The sequence below is a fragment of the Babylonia areolata genome, chromosome 20, assembly GCF_041734735.1.
Source record: "Babylonia areolata isolate BAREFJ2019XMU chromosome 20, ASM4173473v1, whole genome shotgun sequence".
NCBI lineage: Eukaryota > Metazoa > Mollusca > Gastropoda > Neogastropoda > Buccinidae > Babylonia > Babylonia areolata.
This window is the reverse complement of record NC_134895.1, coordinates 48,112,226-48,122,155: the sequence shown is the minus strand read 5'-3', so window position 1 is coordinate 48,122,155 and position 9,930 is coordinate 48,112,226. Positions and strand designations below refer to the sequence as shown.

Below are 9,930 nucleotides of genomic sequence, written 5' to 3'. Positions count from 1 at the left end.
ACACACACACACACACAAAGGCACACACTTGTGATTGTACATTTTATTTTCATGTTATCGTTTCCAGATTGACATACAGCTCAGCACAAAGTATAATCCTCATAATTCTTGTGAAAGTGACAACAGCATTCTCAACAGTATCAGTATTAGTATCAGTATCAGTAACTCAAGGAGGCGCCACTGCGTTCGGACAAATCCATATACGCTACACCACATCTGCCTAGCAGATGCCTGACCAGCAGCGTAACCCAACGCGCTTTGTCAGGCCTTGAGAAAAAAAGAAATAAAGAGAGAAGTAAGTGAATATTTAAAAATAATAATAATAATAATAATAATAATAATAATAATAATAATAATAGAAAATAGAAATCAAAATGAAATAAAATTCTCAACAGCCTGTGACAAAACAATATAAAACAACCCAAAAAACCTGCAATGTGTGAAACACTGACACACGTGCGTGTGAATGCAAAACTGCGAGATAGCGACTTCAAACGCTCGTGTGTATGTGTGGGTGCGTGCGCGCCTATATGTGTATGTGTGTGCGTGCGTGCGTGCGTGTGTGTGTGTATGTTTGTGTGTTTGTGTGCATGTGTGTGTGTGTGTGTGTGTGTGTGTGTGTGTGTGTGTGTGTGTGTGCGTGTCCGTGATTGAGTCTGAATGTGTGTTTATCAGGGCGTATTTCAATACTGTTGTTTGTTTTGATTTGTTTGGTTTATTAAATAGACTTTATTCAGCTTCCTAACTCTTTCTTATATCCAAATGGAAACGTCAAAAGATGTTACACGGTCAATTGAAAGAGAGTAAATAACCCTCTCTCTTGGCCGTTGACAACAACAGGTTGTGTTGGAACGTGTTTCACTGTACGGTTGGCCATTCGTGAGTTGCCCTTACATCACGTCATTCCAGCAAATATACTGTGCACAATCTGTTTGAAAAAAAAAAAAAAAAAAAAAAAAAAAGCGGCGGAAAGTAGCACACGAACAATAACATGCCAAAACCATTTTTGTACTGACAGATATACTATCGATGTATGGACGGATTCGTACGACATTCCACAGAGATATCTTTTTTTTTCTCTTTTTTTTTTTTTACATAAAAGTTTAGGATACAAAGGCCACTCAGTAACTTCAGCATTGCTGTGAGTTGAGATAACACAAAGTTTTCTGGAAATAGTTTGAGTTCAGAAACAGATAATGATGAAAAAAAAAAAAGGAAAAAAAAAAAGGAATACAGCGAAAATTACGACACGGATATGTTTCACCACTTCGAACGTTCAATAATGACCTCGATAATGGTGATAATAACAATGATAGTAATGATGAGATGATGGAGAGAGAGAGAGGGGGGGAGGGGGGGGGGGAAGGGAGAAAGAGACAGAGAGAGAAAGAGAGTCAGAGACAGAGACAGACAGAGACAGACAGAGAGAAAGAGAGAGAAAAAGGACAAGAATCTTCATCAACCAGGACGGTAGATGAGCGCTGGTATGCTTGTTTATCATCCAGTCCTCGCCATATATATATATATATATATATATAGAGAGAGAGAGAGAGAGAGAGAGAGAGAATTGAGTTGCGGCCTGCGGCTCACACCTGCACTGCATGTGTATGGATATTCGTCTAGAACAGGAACAGCAAATAATCAGTTGCTTAGCTCCATCAATATGTCACGCTTTTTCTCAGCGTAAAATACAAAATGGGCTAGATTATGCATTGACATTACATCAGGGCATTGCATTAAATCACTGAATTGCTCTTCATTAATTGTGTTTGATCCAAAATGATGACACCGTAATTCTTTGTAGCATGGACAAATACAAATAAAATGTACTTCATTTTCTATTTGATCTTTGCAACAAAAAAAAACTACATAAAATCCTTAATGTATTGTCTTGAACAAATCGAAAAGCGTTTGCGTTGAGAGGAAGAACACCCATTCTGAGTTTTGCGATCATATCTGTAAAACGTTTTATTCTAATGTTATCTATGTAAGGTTCAGGGAAAAAATTTGACTTGAAAGTTGAATACAGCGAAAATCGAGAGAGAGAGAGAGAGAGAGAGAGAGAGAGAGAGAGAGAGAGAGAGAGAGAGGCACAGGCAGGCAGAAAGACAGACATTCAGAGACAAAGAGGAATAAAACACAGAAACAGGAGATTACACCACCACCACCACCACCACAACGACCCCACTAACCCTTCAACACAATAACTGATAAATTCACAGACGTGCAAACAAAGAAAAGAAAACACACTACGTAACAGTGTATCGTTTGACATAAATTATGTCGGTCCCAAATGACGAACTTTGGAGAGATGTACAATAAATATCAATAATATATAACAAAGAGCGAGTGTTGATCAGCACAGACATATGAGCAACAGATGCACTCCAAACGCAACCACCACATGGTCGTGAACAGCAGCAACAGCAGCAGCAACCAAAACAGCTTGCAACAGCAGCAGAGCTCATCACAGACGTTCTGTTCCAGGAAGGTAGGGTGTGGTAGGTAGGGGGTGGGGGGGGAGGGGGAGGGGGGAGGGGAGGGGGAAGGGGTTGGGAGCAGATGTGGAGAAGGGAAAGGGGGGGGGAGGGGGCCATGGATCGGTGAAGCAGGAGAGCATGTGTGTGTGTGTGTGTGTGTGTGTGTGTGTGTGTGTGTGTGTGTGTGTGTGTGTGTGTGTGAGTGTGTTGTGTTGTGTTGTGTGTGTTTGTGTTGTGTGTGTGTGTGTGTGTGTCTCTGTGTGTGTGTGTGTGTGTGTGTGTGTGTGTGTGTGTGTGTGTGTGTGTGTGTGTGTGTGTGTGTGAGTGTGTTGTGTTGTGTTGTGTGTGTTTGTGTGTTGTGTGTGTGTGTGTGTGTCTGTGTCTGTGAGTGTGTGTGTGTGTGTGTGTGTGTGTGTGTGTGAGTTTGGATGGCTGGATGCATGGGAGAGAGAGAGAGAGAGAGAGAGAGAGAGAAAGACAGAGAGATGAGTTTGTTGTTCTGGAACATTTCTGGCACTGTCGTCACTGGTCGGTGCGTCCCTTCAGTCACTGCAACAACAACAACATACACACACACACACACACACACACACACGCACGCACGCACACACGCACAATCACACACACACACACACACACAATCACATACACACACACGCGCGCACGCACATGTTTATATATATATATATGTATATGAACATGATTGTATATACACACACACATACACACACACACACACACACACACACACACACACACACACACACACATACCTTCCCCATGAAAACGACACAGAACATCATGTCTCTCTGTCTGTCTGCCCCTCACACACACACACACACACACACACACACACACACACACACACACACACACACACACACACACACACACACACACACACACACACACACACACACACACACACACACACACTTACCCCATGAAAACGACACAAGTTATATGATGTCAGTTACTCGGCAGCCGACTCTGCAGGTGCTTCTGCTGACGCTCCTCTGTCATCACCTGGTGGAAAAAATATTTTGAAAACAATTATTATTATTATTATTAAATATTATTATTAGTAGTAGTATCATCATGATGATTATCAGGATAATTATGTGATTATTAAATGATTATTGTTATGTTGATGATGTTGCCTCTGATGATGATGATGATGATGATGATGATGATGAGTGCTATTTTCAGTGTTGTTGTTGCTTGTTTTTTGCTGTTGTTGTTGTTGTTGTTGTTGTTGTTGTTGTTGCTGTTGTTGTTGTTCTTCTTCTTCTTCTTCTTTTTGTTGTTGTTCTTCTTCTTCTACCTATCATCATCATCATTATTATTATTATTTATATTATTATTATTATCATCATCATCATCTTCTTCATAATCATCATTATTATTGTTGTTGTTGTTGTTCCTGCTCTTGTTAATAATACTTACACAGAGCTTATGTTAGGTCAGAGCTCAAGCTTAAAGCGCTTTACCAACATGTTGTCATTGGCACAACATACCTCTAGCCTCCCTGGTTAGACCCGACTGACGGCTACCTACCAGAACTGGCCAAAGGCTCATCCAGCGTCTCCTGTGTTATTCAGTCAGACTTCAGTCGTATGCAAGGACACATATGTATATCAGAGTTGGTTTATTTATTTATTTTATTTTATTCATTTAATTATTTTTATTTTTATTTTTGTTTGTTTGTTATTTTTTACTTTATTTAATTTTATTTATTTTTAATTTTTGTGTGTGTTATTTTTACTTTATTTATTTTATTTTTATTTTTATTTTATTTATTAATTAATTTGTTTGTTTGTTAATTTTTACTTCTTTTTTTTTCTCAAGGCCTGACTAAGCGCGTTGGGTTACGCTGCTGGTCAAGCATCTGCTTGGAAGATGTGGTGTAGCGTATATAGATTTGACCGAACGCAGTGACGCCTCCTCTTGAGCTACTGATACTGATACTGATACTGGTTTTTACAATAAAATTTTGACAGGGACAGCTCCTTTTTTCTCTCCTTCTTTTTCTTTTTTTCTCAAGAGGTTCTTTCAAGTGTGCTTTGTACAAGCTGCAGTTTGCAGGTCAGTTTATCGTGTCGTCCGAATGACCAGCGTCCACTCTTTTGTGTATAGTCGAGACTGATATTTTACTGTCGTTAACCTTTTTAACTCACTCAGTACGACCAGTCCTCTTTTCTCCTCTACACAGACCCCTCGGATGTCCAGTGGGTGTCTCAATGACCCAACCTTTAGCTTCCGTCGTCAGAATTGTGGTATTGTTTGTCAACATTCACCTCTTCAGTATAAGAGCGTTCCGCTTGCAATATTTTGATGGTGGTAATTGGGGTGAAACGCTGTTAACGTCGTCTCTTTCGCCGTTCGTATGGAGAGAGTTAAATGCTGAGCCTTGGTGAACTGAGATCAGTATGGCATCGGCGGTTTTAAATTAACCGCATTTCGTAACTTGCGTGTGTTCTTTACAACAACAACAACATCATCAACAACAACAACAAAAGAAACCAGGGTGGCATGGAGATTTGATACGAAGTAAAAATGAGTGAGAAAGATTATGTTATCGTATGTTTTGTATGATTTCGTCTTTTTGCAATGGACTGTCATTGTCAACGTTACATCAACTTATCTCACTGTTTGTATGCATGTTGTTGTTGTTGTTCTTTTGTTTGTTTGTTTGTTGTTGTTGTTGCTGCTGCTGCTGATGCTTTATTTTTTGCTTGTTTGTTTTGTTTGTTACTGTTGGTTTTGGGGGAGTGGGGTTTGGGGGTTGGGAGGGGGGTTTCTTGGGGGGGGGGGGGGCGGGGTTATTTTTTTCCCCTTGTTTTCTTTCTGTCTGTTTATCATTGTAAACGAAAGAACGACAGACAGACAGAGAGAAAGATGAATAAATAAAACAAATGACTGAAATGTAAGAACGACAGAAGCAAAGACAGACAGACAGACAGACAGACGTTTAACGGCACACCCAGCTCCATAAGTGAATGTTTAATGGAAGGAGGAAGTGTCTCATTTCTGTGCTTCACGGCGATCGATGCTGTTCTCACGGCTGAGCGGTCATCACTGAATCGATCATCGATAACAGCAGGTTTGCTGAATGTGTGTTGGTGGGGAGAGAGAGAGAGAGAGAGAGGGGGGAGAGAGACACAGAGAGAGAGAGACAGAGAGAGAGAGAGGGAAGAGAGACAGACAGACAGAAAGACGGACAGACAGACAGATAGAAAGAGTGGGGGAGAGAAGGAGACAGAGAGGACAGACAGACAAACAGACAGACAGAGACAGACAGAGATAGAAAGAGAGGGAGAGGGAAAGACAGAAAGACAGAGACAGAGACACAGATAGAGACAGATTTCTGTGAACTGCTTTCTAAAGGCGTGTTGTGAATACTTCGCCCCCCCCCCCCCCCCCCAACCCCCTCCCCTCCCGAAAAAAGCGCTCCAGCACTTCTTCTGCAGTTGATGGACTGCAACTCCAACGTTCACTCGTATATACGATCACAGGGATTTTTTACGTGTACGACCGTTTTCATCGTCATTTAGGCAGCCATACTTTGTTTCCTGGGGACGTGGGTGTCGGGTAAAGTCTTCCATAACCCACCACCGAACGTTGGCATTGATTACATGACATTTAATGTGCGTAGTATTTATATTTGTATTATATTGGTATTTGTATTTCTTTTTATCACAACAGATTTCGCTGTGTGAAACTCTGGCTGCTCTCCCCAGGGAGAGCGCGTCGCTACGCCACAGCGCCACCCATTTTTTAAATAATTTTTTTCCTGCGTGCAGTTTTATTTGTTTTTCCTATCGAAGTGGATTTTTCTACAGAATTTTTGCCAGGAGCAACCCTTTTGTTGCCGTGGGTTCTTTTACGTGCGCTAAGTGCATGCTGCACACGGGACCTCGGTTTATCGTCTCATCCGAATGACTAGCGTCCAGACCACCACTCCAGGTCTAGTGGAGGGGAAGGAAATATCGGCGGATGAGCCGTGATTCGAACCAGCGCGCTCAGATTCTCTCGCTTCCTAGGCGGACGCGTTACCTCTAGGCCATCACTCCACGTATTATTATTATTATTATCTTCCACATGCGTATACACACGAAGGGTGGGAGGGAGGGAGGAAGGGAGGAAGGGGTCAGTCTGCACATGTATAGACCTGGGAGGTCGGGAAAGTCTTTCCCCTTCACTGCCACAAACGTATTACTGACGTACGTGCATTGTGACGTCACTGATGACGTCATCAGAAAAAAAAAGAGAAATAGCCCAGGAAGGCTGAAAATTCACACAGTTCGTCTAGAGTGGTATATCTCCAGACCGTTTTCTCAGTTTCAGGCTTATTGTTTTGGATAATGTTTCATGACCTGAAACACCACTTTCTGCTGTTTTCCCCCTGGCACTTGAAGGGGTTTATTAACTCACCCAGTACGGCCAGTCCTCTCTTCTCCTCTACACAGACCCCTCGGATGTCCAGTGGGTGTCTCAATGACCCAACCTTTAGCTTCCGTCGTCAGAATTGTGGTATTCTTTGTCAACATTCACCTCTTCAGTATAAGAGCCTTCCGCTTGCAATATTTTGATGGTGGTAATTGGGGTGAAACGCTGTTAACGTCGTCTCTTTCGCCGTTCGTATGGAGAGAGTTAACTCAGCTGGCGCGCCGAAACAAGAGAGAGAATTCCAGACACTGTGGGGTCAAGGTCCAGTGTCCTTACCAATCGGCCACCTCACTCGTTCAAGTGCAGCATTCCCTTTCCAAAAGCGCTCTGCGAACGCGAGTCTGTATTTTTGTCAGAAGCTGTCGGCAAATACGAGAATTGATGAGGAACATTTGCTCAACGCACTGTAAAATACCACTTCAGAATCGAGCCAGTCGTGTGTTCTTTCCAGCGCTAAAATCTTAATGCGCAAAGAAATGCGAGACGTGATCTCTGTCTGTCTGTCTGTCTCTCTGTATGTACGTGTGCGTGTGTGTGTGTGTGTGTGTGTGTGTGTGTGTGTGTGTGTGTGTGCGTGTGTGTGTGTGTGTGTGTGTGTGTGTGTGTGTGTGTGTTAGTGTGCTCTCTCGCCTTCTGTTAAAAACAACAACAACAACAACAACAACAACAACAAACAAAACAGAACAACAACAAAAAAGCTACAAAAAAGAACATAAAACAAACACAGAATCTGAGAGAACCTAATAAAAATATACCATGGTCGGAAAATGGTGGTGCAAAAGAGACCCACTTTACAGAGCTATGAGGTTGCAGTTCTGGAACATTATTCAAAAACTTGCTTGATATCAGTCACACCTGAAAGATCCATACACCCTCCAGGAAATTCCATCAGTATTCTCTCAGAAACACCAGGTGAAGTGGATGACACTCACAGCCATCCTTGCCGATCGCACAACACACTCAGGATCAAACACTGGGAAGTCGGTCAGGAGGCTCAGCAGTCCCCCACTGGTGTGGAGGCCTTTCTGATTGAGGCCTTTCTGAAGGGGGGTGATATTGAGGCCTTTCTGATTGAGGCCTTTCTGAAGGGGGTGATACTGAGGCCTTTCTGATTGAGGCCTTTCTGAAGGGGGTGATATTGAGGCCTTTCTGAAGGGGGTGATATTGAGGCCTTTCTGATTGAGGCCTTTCTGAAGGGGGTGATATTGAGGCCTTTCTGAAGGGGGTGATATTGAGGCCTTTCTGAAGGGGGTGATATTGAGGCCTTTCTGATTGAGGCCTTTCTGAAGGGGGGTGATATTGAGGCCTTTCTGATTGAGGCCTTTCTGAAGGGGGTGATACTGAGGCCTTTCTGACGGGGTGATATTGAGGCCTTTCTGACGGGGTGATATTGAGGCCTTTCTGATGGGATATTGAGGCCTTTCTGATTGAGGCCTTTCTGAAGGGGGTGATACTGAGGCCTTTCTGACGGGGTGATATTGAGGCCTTTCTGACGGGGTGATATTGAGGCCTTTCTGATGGGATATTGAGGCCTTTCTGATTGAGGCCTTTCTGAAGGGGATGATATTGAGGCCTTTCTGATGGGGTGATATTGAGGCCTTTCTGCTTTAAGCCTTTCTGATGGGGTGATATTGAGGCCTTTCTGATGGGGTGATATTGAGGCCTTTCTGATTGAGGCCTTTCTGAAGGGGGTTATATTGAGGCCTTTCTGACTGAGGCTTTTCTGAAGGGGGTGATATTGAGGCCTTTCTGATTGAGGCCTTTCTGATGGGGTGATATTGAGGCCTTTCTGATAGGGTGACATTGAGGCCTTTCTGATTGAGGCCTTTCTGATGGGGTGATATTGAGACCTTTCTGCTTTAAGCCTTTCTGATGGGGTGACATTGAGGTCTTTCTGATTGAGGCCTTTCTGATGGCGTGATATTGAGGCCTTTCTGATTGAGGCCTTTCTGATGGGGTGATATTGAGGCCTTTCTGATCGAGGCCTTTCTGAAGGGGGTTATATTGAGGCCTTTCTGACTGAGGCTTTTCTGAAGGGGGTGATATTGAGGCCTTTCTGATTGAGGCCTTTCTGACGGGGTGATATTGAGACCTTTCTGCTTTAAGCCTTTCTGATGGGGGGACATTGAGGTCTTTCTGATTGAGGCCTTTCTGATGGCGTGATATTGAGGCCTTTCTGATTGAGGTCTTTCTGATGGGGTGATATTGAGGCCTTTCTGATCGAGGCCTTTCTGAAGGGGGTTATATTGAGGCCTTTCTGATTGAGGTCTTTCTGAAGGGGGTGATATTAAGGTCTTTCTGATTGAGGTCTTTCTGATGGGGTGATATTGGGGCCTTTCTGAAGGGGGTGATATTTAAGCCTTTTGGAGATGATAAAGTTATTCTTATCTTCTCTTTTCTTTTCTGATACGGAAGATATTGAGGCCTTTCTAAAGGGACTGATAATTATGAGGATACCCCCCCCACACACACACACCTCCCTCACCTCCCCTCTCCGATATGGTGACATTGAATCTCTCCTGATGAAGGGGTTTAACTCTCTCCATACGAACGGCGAAAAGAGACGACGTTAACAGCGTTTCACCCAAATTAGCATCATCAAAATATTGCATGCGGAAGGCTCTTATACTGGAGAGGTGAATGTTGACAAAGAATACCACAATTCTGACGACGGAAGCTAAAGGTTGGGTCATTCAGACACTCACTGGACATCCGAGGGGTCTGTGTAGAAGAGAAGAGAGGACTGGCCGTACTGAGTGAGTTAATAAGCATCGAATCTCCAACCCACAACCCATCAGCGCCAGCGAGCCGTTGTTTGACTTGTATCCACGGCAGCTGGCGAAGTGTGCGAAAGAAACTTGGGCCGAATTCCTCTCATGGGCAAATAGACGGAAACACCCACCACTCCCTCAAGTCTGCTCGTACTTACTGACTTACAGGTCAGCGGAACAACACACCGAGCCACAATCAGTTTTATTGCGGCTTGCTTTCTGTCGGTCAA

The 9,930-nt window shown here is 43.3% G+C and overlaps 1 long non-coding RNA gene across 1 annotated transcript in view; it reads right to left on the bottom strand.

Annotated features, from left to right (window-relative positions):
- Positions 1 to 2,761: 2,761 nt before the first annotated feature.
- The window catches only part of LOC143295318 (uncharacterized), a 30,788-nt gene continuing 23,619 nt past the window's right edge, over positions 2,762 to 9,930 (bottom strand). Inside the window, exons 2-3 of the long non-coding RNA XR_013057003.1 lie at positions 3,421 to 3,506; positions 2,762 to 3,029 (exon numbers count right to left, since the gene is read on the bottom strand). This is a non-coding gene — a long non-coding RNA (uncharacterized LOC143295318). The remainder of the gene's footprint in view (positions 3,030 to 3,420; positions 3,507 to 9,930) is intronic.